This window comes from Cupressus sempervirens, chromosome 7, assembly GCF_028749045.1.
Source record: "Cupressus sempervirens isolate cs-2001-9-10 chromosome 7, ASM2874904v1, whole genome shotgun sequence".
Classification (NCBI taxonomy): domain Eukaryota; kingdom Viridiplantae; phylum Streptophyta; class Pinopsida; order Cupressales; family Cupressaceae; genus Cupressus; species Cupressus sempervirens.
The window spans coordinates 430,709,246-430,721,670 of record NC_143124.1 but is presented as its reverse complement, the minus strand read 5'-3'; positions in this window follow the sequence as shown (position 1 = coordinate 430,721,670).

The window sequence follows — 12,425 nt, the reverse complement described above, 5'->3', positions numbered from 1 at the left end:
AAGTCCATAAAGCTATTATACTAGGACATATTATTTGTGCGCTATGCATTTTGAATTTCTCCACTAATCCATCCATATCAATTCCAATTTGTAAAATTCACTTATGGGACATGTGAGGGAAACATTCCCTACGATACTATCAAGTTCAATTCAAACATGGAAGAGATGGATGAAGTGGTATGTTTTACTGTACGCTCTTGTTTGTTCTTTTTTTCTAGGGAAATAGTGTTGTTTTGGAATGAGGGCATTTTTCATATATCTCTTTTCAGATATTGATTTTCCTTATGATCATCTTTGTGAGAAAAATAAAGGGTTCAAAAAGGCAATGGCTATATATGTTTCAAGAAAAGGTGATAGTAGTGACCATCATATATATGGCATCAAGTTTTGGAGACTACAAAGGCTAGAAAAGATGACAACAATGACCATCCTATCATCAAAAAGACCAATGAGAGGATTCTATCTCTTGGGATTACCCCTTTAGTGATGTACACACATCTAAGGAAGTAGGCTCAATTTTATGATGGCTTCAACTCTCTTGCACAAAATAGACAATGGAAAGGGGAATGAGAATGGGCTCTTAATTAAAGCCATTCCTAGTGGATTTCTGAATAGTACATTTATGTAACTTATTTGATAATGATTGATGTTTATGTCTCAATGTTTTAATTATGTGTTATTGAATGTTATAATGAATCTTATGTTTTAATGTTCATGTGAATATTCTAATGAATCTTATGCGATAATTCATGAATGTTACACTTTATTAATAGATGAATGAATGAATGAATTTTATATGTTAACAAGGAATTGGGGGTGGGGGGGGGGGGGGGGGGGGGGGGGACACTTTGTGGGTGGAGCCAAATGAACTTCCACCTTCATGTGGTTGGCCCTGATTAGTAGAATATATTAAATTATTCTCACAACCAAGTGAAGCTCAACACATTAACCTATGATTGCATGACAACTAACTGTGTCAATCTCTTTGTTTGAGGCAATGCAAAAGGAGGCCATAGTTCAATATGCAATCTCAATTCATATGCATAGGACATCAGGTGGAAGTGAAAAATGCAATAGGTTTACATTGTTATTAGAGGTCTTTAATTAGGTATTTAAAGTTATATACCATCATGAAAATTATAACTTTGACTCTTATAGGTGAGGGTAATGTCCTTAGCATGCAATAAAATTAAAACTTTTTTATTTGCTGGCTTGTTGAGGACATTCTCTCAGCCATAGCAGCTAGAGTTCTAAAATTCAAAATGGTCTATAATTTTAAAAACTTAATAGACCTATTAAATAGATGTAAATGTGGTGCATTTTTTTAGCTCGACCTATTGTCCATGCATATAGAACACAGTTGCATGTGCATTCTCGATTCAGAGTGGCAGAGTCTTATTTTGGATGTGAGGGAAAAATGAGATGCACACACCACATCTCTAACCAGTTGAAGGTCCTGATCAGGGACATTTTTGAAGTGCTTGGTAAGGCTTAGAAGAAGCCAATTTAGATTTTGTGAATAGTTTTTTGGAAATAATAATAGGCAAAGTAAACTCTAAGAAAGAGGGGTATGTTGAATCAGTACTTCAAAACTCTAACCATTACAACATTCACCACACATCCATCTCACAGTTTGCATGTAATTGAAATACCAAACTAAGCATATTCATCCATAGCATGAAACAAATAACACATATGACACTAGATATTTTCTTATGTAGAAACCCTCTAATGAGAAGGTAAAACTAGGGTGGGGATGACACCCACAAATCTTCACTACTGCAGTTGTAAGGTGTATCCAATAAAGGTTACAATTGTTTGATCATAAACTATAATCTACCCTGTAAAATGTATGCCCTATTAAAGGCTTACAAAGACTATTAAATCTTACCCTATTAAAGGATTTCAATACCCTCCTAAAAGTATGCATGGTTAAAGGACTTCAACTTATAATAAAGTAAGCACCCTATTAAAGGATTTACAAAAGCCTACTAGAATTACTCTGCTAAGAGATTTTTATTGATTCACTTATTAGAATGTCTTAGCCTTGATCCTTTGGTTAACACTAGTCTACTAGATATCATATCTTCTCTTTACTGGTGTATACTTGATCCTCCTAATAAGATGTATCACTTCTATCCTCTCTCTACTTTCCTTTGTTCTCTCTAACTCATTCTACAATTCATAACATGTTCACAACTCCTTAGACACTATGAATGCTCTATCTGTGCATGCAAACCTCTCTCTTCAGACACAAATTCTTTAGGGTTTTCCCTCCTTAAGAAAACTTGGGTGAGCTAGGGTTAGGTAGGAAATAATGATTGTGACTCACCCATTTTTCTATTTAGAAAGTCCCTTAATTTGATTGGTTGCATGCACTACATAGGGATTCATAATATACCTTCATATATATCTTCTAGAATGGTAAAAAAAATCCTCAAGTTGGCCCAAAAATGGTTTATGTAGGAGCTTGTGCCATTACAAACAACTATGTCCAAAACTGTTTACTCGATAGTTGAATCCTCTTATGCTTGACATCCACTAGATCTTCAATGTTGTAACTCATCCTCTAAATGACTTGGCATCTATTGTTCACTTGGCATGTATTAGCTTACTCGGCACTGGAGTGACTCAGCACTAACTATTTTCTTGGCACATATTGGTGCTCAACACATACTATATGTTATGCTTGGCATGCATTATCTGACAACTTATGCTCGGCATACACTACTTGCTTAACATGCACTAAGTATTGTTAAGAAATGACTTAAGTGTATTGTCACTCATATGTCAAAACCACAATGAGATCAACAATCTCCCCTTTTTACATGAATGGAAAAAACAATTTTTCATGCATATATAACCTTAACTTATGAGCATAACTTAAATAATCTATATTCTTTACATGACTTGCATACAAAATGTCAAATTTTCAATTTTTTTGCAAAACTGATGACTTAATACATCAAAATTTTATAGCTCCCCCTGAGTTGATTGTTCTTTTTTGTATCAGAATCTAGTATTCTTGCTGAGTAAATATGTTGAACTGATGTTATGCTCTATTTCTGCATTTACTCCCCCTTTGGTATTCTTTCTATTTTTGTCTCAATTCCCCTTTTTCTAATATCCCCCTTTTTTGACACTTATGTCATGGGTGGTACATGAATAGTGTGTTTGTCCAAAAATTTTCTATGGACCTCCATTATAATCTTGAGTGTTGCATCCCAATTGTTGCACGCTACCTCTAGAGATTGAAATTAAACATCTAGCTTGGCAGCAAGGTCTACTAGGCCCTCATGAGTAGAAAGATGAGAATCTTTCTTCATTAGTGTTTCAGTATAGGCTAGTTCCTTGTGCAACACAACTATGTGTAGGGTCAACATGGCTTAAATACTTATCAAGGTAGCCCTAATGTTTGCATCTTGTACATGTAATGCAGCTAGCTGACTTTGAGTAGATAATAATCTTTGAAAATGAATCTAGCTTTGACCACTAGACAACTTAAGAATATTACCTATAGTCTTTAGATCTCCTTATAGCCAGTCAATAGCCCTCTATGCTTCTTGTGTGAATAAATTCACATAACAAAGCTTTGTGTATAGAGAAAAGATATTCTCTAACACCTTCTTCACATCTTCCATCTTGGTTGCTAACTCAACCTGTCTTATTGCAATGGTGCTAGAAATCGTTTCATCTACCTTTGCTTGAAACATTTTCTCATAACATTCTAGAAGATTAGTATTTGTATCCAAGTCTGCATCATTTACCTTATCAACTATATTCACCAATTGCTCAATAATAGGTTTATCCTCATTAGGTGTTGGGAGGCTAAATGCATTGTAGAACTTATATTTTCTTATGCTCCCTTCTGAGTAACTCTTGGTGCTTCTTTCTTGCTAGAGCTTCCTACAATACACCCATCTCTTAAATGGCGATTGTTGCAAGATCAAACTTTTGAAGTTCAATCACCTCATCTAAGTTGACATCTCCATAAGATGTGCCTTCTCACCCTTAGATATTGTCTCAGGACTAGGCCTTGATGATTGCAATGGTGTAGCATCTACACTCAGACTATGAAGAGTTTGACTAGGAATAGGAGATGCAGAGATTGGTAGCATAACCAATGTTTGAATTTCTATTTGTTCCTTTGGTTTCATAGTTAAAACTGACTCTTCAATCCTATCCTTCTCCTTCTCTTTTGTCAAAATTTCACCTTGTGCCTATGAGATAGGTGCAAGACTAACTTCCTAACCTATATGGATTTGTGTCCCATTCTACTCAACTATCAAAACTGCTTGCATTAAAGCATTGGCACTAATGTGCTAACATCTGATGTCATAGTGTCCTTCACTTGATATACCATAATGGGCATTAAAACATTTGTGTTAGTGGTGACATGATGCAGTCCTAATGTACCTTTGCTCTCTGTAGATGTAGGGGGCACATTAGATGTGTTAGTTTTTTATTTCTCCCCTATTGATGCTTTGTTAATCTCATCTGTGCTTACTAATACATGATTGGTGCATAATTGGGCAGCTAAGTAGAATCATGTAATATCATTTGCAAGTCATCCTCTATCAAAGGATTGATGTTCTGCATTGTGTTATCAGAGATGTCCTTTATCTTTATTATATTATGTTTACTTGCTTGGTCCACATGAGGGGGACTGACACTCAACATATGTACCTCAAGTACATTCTAATCTTACTGCTACTTTTCTTCAGTTGTAGCCTCTGCATCTACTTCCTTCTCTATGCCTCCCTCATGATAAATTTTGACTGATACATCCTTTGTAATCTCTACTACTTCTTGTTCATCTTTTTCTTCACCTACCTCCTCAGATGCCTGTTCAATTTCCTTTTCTGTTGTCAACCCATAAATGACTTTCCATATTTGGGTGCTTTGTTTGAAAACCTCCTCAATATTATTGTATAAAATATTAAAGGCTTTGTATTTAGGAGAAAATCTCCCCTCATATTTTTTTATGGCCTTAGTCATTGATGACTTATCTAAATCTGGCATTACTTTGGCTAGAGTAGTCTCCCTTATATTTCTTTCAATCATTAAACTATATTGTCACCTCTAATCAACTCTATCATATAAAATTTTGGGTAAAGAGTTGGCAAGCTCAATAGGAGTGTTCTTAAATGTGGCCATCATCTTATATATAGACTCCTCTACCTTATTCATTTCTACCTTTCCAAGTTTATCAAACTCAACATGTGTGAACCTTGATAAATCCACATTATTCTTAATATTGTCACACAAGTTGTCTAAATTAGAGAAGGGAATGTGGCTTACCACTTGGAATTGATTGATGTCATCTAATTCAGTCTTCTCATTTGACTCGGGTGGAGATACATACTTTCTCCTCTTTGATTTATCTTTTTGACTCTTCTCTTCAATAGCAATAGATCTTTTGCCTTTGGGTTTGTCAGCTTCTTATGTTTTCTTTGCAGTTGCCCTTGTGCCAGCCCTAGTAATAAGTATTTTTGGCTTCTGTCCTCTTCTTCTTTTCTGCAAGCTTAGGTGCTTCATTGGCTTCTTCTTGTTAGGATTAACCTCAGATAGAAATAGTAGTTACATGCAAATATAACCAATACCAGAAAATAGTAAATCGCACAGAAGAGAAATCAAGACACCAAGATTTAACGTGGTTCACCCAAACCCTAGGCTACGTCCACCAAACAACAAGTCCAATATTATTACAATCTAGTGATTACAACCTAATTACAATTTGTAATCCCTTACAGCTCAATACTATTGCAAGAAGCAATTTTTGCATCACCCACTATGAAAAACCCCTAACCCTAAGCTCTTTTATACAAGTATTTTTACTACTTTATGGTTATAATTAATTATTATATGTTGGCCCAAAATCTTGATAAAATAGGGCCCAAATTTTTTTGTACTTCCCTAATCAATCACCACAAACTAACACTTCTTTAGCACCATCATGTTCTACTTCTTCTTGGTCCTCTCCTTGACCTTGTGTAAGTGCAAGTGGGGATTGAGTTGGTTGATCATCTTCATCATCCTCATCCTCAACATCATCTTTGTCTTCTTCTCGTTCCCCTTCACTAAATCTTTCTTTGAGCTTCCTCACAAGCTTGTTTTTCTTTCTAACCACAGAAGTTGTCTTTAAATCTATTGTGATTCTTCATTTGGCTTCCTCATAATTGCAAAATGAGGTTGCGCTTTTGTCTATTTCTTCTACTAATGATGTTGTGATGGTTGTTGATGTAGGATTTGAGCAAAAGCACACAACAAATCCATAAAGCCCAAGAAAACTTGCATGCAAAAACCTTGTCATGGAGAAGAAAAAGACAAGAAGAGGCAAGGGTTTGATCTGAAAAACTCAGACGAAGAAAATATTATTCAATAGATCTTCATAATAAAAAATACGAAGAGATCAATCCTTATAAAGGAGATCAAAACCCGAAAAGGGTAACCTAAAGCCTAAAAAAGCTAGGTTGCATAATATAATTAATAAAATATTAATTATATGCACCTACAAGATAGCTTAAGCAACTAGAGTAATAGGAAACTTAATTAATTAAGTCAAAGTGATTTAATTAATAAGTGTGAACAAATAATTACTCTAACAGCCCCCCTTAAGTGAAGCTTAGGAGGTAAGCTAACCTAGCATAGCTATGAAAGCAGGAAAATTGGGTCCCAGCAACAAGGCTTGATCAAGTACCCAATCACAACAAAATCTCTATAAAGAGGAGAAATAGAGAAAACCACATGGGAAAAATCCTACTCCAAAAAGAGATAGCAAAGAATGTTCCAGAAGAAGGAACAAAGAGAGAACATGAAGAGAACCACTGAAGTATGAAAAGCTGCAAAACTCTATCAAAAGGTGTTGATCTATAGAACCTCCACGAAAATAGAATGCACGAACAGAGCATGTCTATATGGTAGATGATCCATCCCACCGGAATGCATAGGTAGCCATCCACTACAATCGCCTACTATGTAGGATCAGGTACTAAATACATAGCTCACACTAACGAACCATCAATCCAAGGAAGAATTAGAACCAACAATAAAACCCACCCTTAATGCAGAAGGCATGAGGTGACAGACAACTGAAAAGATGGGCCAAAAATCTCCTACAAAACAAGAGCCAAAAAAATTGAGAGTGAGGTACAAACACCTATAAAAGCACGTGTCATCGACACATCATGGGGCTAATGTCATGGAAGGGACACTTACTTGACAAAGGAAGAGGGCCTAAATGGCAATCAACTATCCCCCCCATGGCACTTTATAAAATAGTGCGAGTACAATGAATCACAACGATGAAAATGATCTCGAAATGCAAGAGTGGCACTTTATCTTAGTGTGTTGCATAAAGATGCTTACAATGAATATCAATAATGATAAAAAAAAAACATAAGGCTGAAACAACAAAAGGTAGAGCCCAAAATGAAGTATTTGAAGCAACAAAGTCGATCCCCAGACCTAAAACAAACAAGATATCCACTAGAATGCTAAAATGCAAAAGATTGAATAGGATGTGCTTGGAACAGAATCTGGAACAACAACCAGCATCACTAGAAGGAGCACAGAAAGAGCTTTCTAGTGATATAAAGAAGCCCAAAATTGGAGATCAGATGCTCAAGATACGCCTCTCGAAGTGCAAAATAGATCATTTGGATTTGACTACCAAAACAGGCAACCAAATTGCATCAAAACCCAAAAAGACCTATACCATCATCTCTGTCTCAGAACCAGATTTTTGACACATTTTTTAGATTGAAAAAATACGTTCGTATGCTCAAGTTACGGAAGAAAAACTGACAGGGCCTCTAAAAAATGCATGAAAAAAATATTTTTTTTAATAAAAAAATAATTAAAAAATTAAAAAAGTGTAAAAAATTGTGCCACCCAAGGAGCAAAGGTGGAGTAGAGGAGGGTTGTCGAGCCGCTGGAGGTGGTGGTGAGCAGGAGGTTCCGCTGTGGTGGACTGCTAAGCAGTAACCGTAGCAGTGACTGCAGCGGTTAACTAACCACCGACGGATTAAAAAGTTGCAAACTTTTTTTTTTTTGCAATTTTTTTTATTTTTTCACCTTGAACTACATGCCAGGGGACCGTACGGCCCAGTGAGCAAAAAATTTTTGCCTCCCAGATCAATGTTATCCAAATCGAACAAATTTTATATCAAAATGGGGGTTTTGACGCCTTCTAAATCCATTTGTGATGTCCTTTTGGCCTCAAACTACTCTGAAACTTGGTGACCCCCCTATTTTCTTAGAAAAACCTTTAAAAATACCAGATTTGATCTACCAAACCCTTATTCTCCCTTTTTCTTGAAACATCAAACAAGCTACAGCAGATCTGGCTCTGATACCATGTAGGATTTGAGCAAAAGCACACAACAAATCCACGAAGCCCAAGAAAACCTACATGCAGAAAACCTATCATGGAGAAGAAAAAGACAAGAAGAGGCAAGGGTTTGATCTAAAAAACTCAGATGAAGAAAATATTATTCAACGGATCTTCATAATAAAAAATACAAAGAGATCAATCCTTATAAAGGAGATCAAAACCCGAAAAGGGTAACCTAAAGCATAAAAAAGCTAGGTTGCACAATATAATTAATAAAATATTAATTATATGCACCTACAAGATAGCTTAAGCAACTAGAGTAATAGGCAACTTAATTAATTAAATCAAAGTGATTTAATTAATAAGTACGAACAAATAATTACTCTAACAGTTGATGCCTCATCCACATTGACTTCATAAGGCAATGGCCTGGACCATCTGACCCTTGGAATAACTGCTTGTACATATGTATGATCAACATCAACTAGAAAACAAACATCATTATAATATTTCTGCACTAGTGATACTAGTATCCTCAGTCTCTATTTCATAGACTTCTTAAAGTCTTGAAAATAGCTTGTCATTATGGTCTCAAAGTTGTCCCTAAGTTTCTCTATGAACTCTCCAATCTGAACTGCAACAGACCTATTGGTTTTCCAAGCAACTTTTCCAAATGAAGGAAATATGTTATGCACATAAAAGAATATACAAACTAGTAGTGAACCAAATTTCCATTGTGTACATCTTTCTTATGGCCTCCAAGTTTTCTAATAGTTGTTGAAGTTGTAACTCGACAAGGTCATAAGTGTGGTCCTTCTTTACTATCTTGTAGCCTAAATCCACAGCCATACAAGACACATTGTTTAATTAGCTATATTGAAAGAACATGCAAGCAATTATTCTCACTACAAATGCAATTAAGGGATCATCAATTGTGTCATGGCCATTCCTCTTTTGTTCCATACAACCCTTTTATTCTTCTCAATTGCCTCCTTAGCATCACTTTGCATAGTCTTGGGTCTATCTAGGGTAGGATACCTTGTTACTCATTCAATGATCCTTTTTGTGATCTTGGTAGGACCATTTTCAAACCATATAGAGTGATCATGTATTCTACTCAGTACAATCTTAATCCATTTCATTTTGAATACATTTGGAAAATCTAAGGCATGAGTTAACCCTTTTCTCTCTACAATTTTGTTTTCCTCCTTCACTACTCCATCTACACATAGTTTTCCATTCAAAAATTTGATTTCCATGTCTCCAATACTACCAACCCTACAAGTGTAACAACATATTACATCTTGTATCATCAAAACCTATGGTGGTATCATCAATAACACACGAGAAGGATCTCCCTTGTATGCTATCTCAAGAATATCTCAGAAGGGTGGTTGTCTGACCTCATTACTTATTAAATGAACATTTAAAACTTCTTTTCCTTCCTTCCTTATAGTGGTAGAGGAGCTAGATGCCATTTCAAATAACTAGGGTTTGCGATAATTTAGACAGCCTAGCTCGACACATGATAAATACCTTATGAATCTGATGATTGGTGATGAGTATCAGCTGAATTTAGTTTTAAAAATGCTTGAATCCTTCTCCTCAGTTCTCCTTATTCTCTTTGTGCTCTCTTTGATCTTGAATGAATGCAAATGAGTCAAAAATTGACTATATAACCCTTAAAACTTGACAATAAATGCTCAGTGCTTACACAACTATAAGTTCAACTACCACAGAAATTTTAGTTCACTCGACTTACACATAATCTACTATGCTCAGAAACCACAATGAACTTGACCAATACTATCACCTTTAATAACTTGACAACAACTAAAATTTCATTTTCACTCAACAGCAATTGTGAAACTTTTCATGCTCGACAGTAACATGAAAACTAACAAAACTTATAGATTTCTTCTAGGTTATAACCAATACATTACATCTTAATTCATGCATATATAATATTTTTAGAAATTAGATTCTTGGAACTGATGTAAAATATATCATTGAGATATTAGTCCCACATACCTGTTGATTGCCTACTTGGGGGTGATGTGATCACCTGATCCATTGGATGAAGTGACCTCATCTGAACTTGATGTACTGCAATCTTCATTTTTCTTCCATGTCTTGTTCATCTGCACTTTGACTTTCTCAACATCAATCTTCTCTTTTCCTTTATTAAATTCACTGCTTGGTGCTTTTGACCTTGTTGGATAGTTTTTGTTGATGTGACCAGTCTTCAAACAACTAAAACATGTAGTTTGACTCAACCATCTATTGTAATCACTTTTAAAATGTGTTCTAGTGCAATTCTCAGCAACATGTTTGTACTCTTGACAATAGTGAAACTATACCTTGTATTGTAATTCCAATTGTAGGATTTTTCATTGTGTTGTCCCTTTGTCTGCTTGTTAGATGTCCACTTGGCATTAGATCTGCATTCATATGCTCTATGTCCATACTTCTGACAATTGTGGCAATATCCTTCAAATATTTGTGTGCTTGAAGTCTTGGTCTTGAATTCATGTGCCTAATGTCCTTGTTTTTTATACTTATGATAGTAAACCATGAATTTATGCTTAGGGTTTTGATTTCCATTGTTGCTCTTGCAAACATTTACAATATGACCTAACTTTTCACAATTATGACAAGTGGGTTTGCAGTTCTTACCTTTGTTGCTTCTTTGTTCACCACTTTTAGATGATTCTCCTTCCTCAGTAATGGTGTATCCCAATCCAGTAGTATCATTGTTAGATCTAGGAGATCTTATCAATTTCTCAAAGTATTTGATGGCTTCACTGAGTTTGTTGAAACTTTCAACAAATTCTTTTTCTCTTTTTAGTTCATTCCTCAATTGTTCATTCTGTAACTTTAGGGTTGTGATCTCAATGTCCTTCCGATTCAATTCATGATTAGCAATCATTAGTTGATACATTGTGTCTAGTTGTGTGTTAGCAATCCTTTGTACCTCTAATGTCTTTTCTTCCAATTTTTTGATCAATATCCTTTTATCATCTTCAATCATGACTTTGTCTTCCTCGGCTTTCTTTTTCTGCTCATTCACCTCACATACAAAATATTGATTGGACTTCTTGTTCTATCTTAATATTTTTGACCTCTTGAGCTAGGGTACCATTCTTTTTTATCAAATTTGCAACTACTACATCAAATTCACTTGATTTTCCATCTACAAACAATTCAGTAGTGTGTCCATTTTGGTAGTGTGTGTCATTCTCCTTAATAACTATCGATTTCCTTCTCTTTAATGAGTGCTTCAACTTGTGTCTTGATTCATTCAGTTGATGTAGGGCAAGTTGGATTTCAATCTTTTGGTTATCAATAACCTCTCCCAACTTGTAGACTTCCATGTTCAAGATCTCTCCTCAAAGTTGCAAAGCTTTACTTTCCAGAGAACTAGGCTCTGATACCAATTGTTGGAAGTAACAATAGGGAAAGTAAACTCAGAGAGGGGGGTGAATCAGTAATTCAAAACTCTAAACATTAAAACATTCACCACACATCCATCTCACAATTTTCATGTAATTGAAATACCAAACTAAGCATATTCATCCATAGCATGAAATAAATAAACACATAAGACACTAGATATTTGGTTACCCAAAAACCCTCTAATGAGAAGGTAAAACTAGGTGGGGACGACACCCACAAATATTCACTACTATAGTTGTAAAGTTTATTAAATAAAGGTTACAATTGTTTGATCATAAAATATGATCTACCCTATGAAAGGTCTACTCTATTAAAGGATTACAAAGACTGTTAAATCTTGCCTTGTTAAAGGATTTCAACACCCTTCTAAAAGTGTGCCTGGTTAATAAACTTCAACTTAAAATAAAGTAAGAATCCTGTTAAAGGATTTGCAAAAGCTTGCTAGGACTACTCTATTGAGAGATTTTTACTAATTCACCTGTTAGAATGTCTTAGTCTTGATCCTTTGGTTAGCACTAGTTTGCTAGATATTAGATCTTCTCTTTACTGGTGTAAACTTGACCCTCTAATCAAATGTATCACTTTTGTCCTCTCTCTGCTTTCCTTTGTTCTCTCTAACTAATTTTGTAATTCA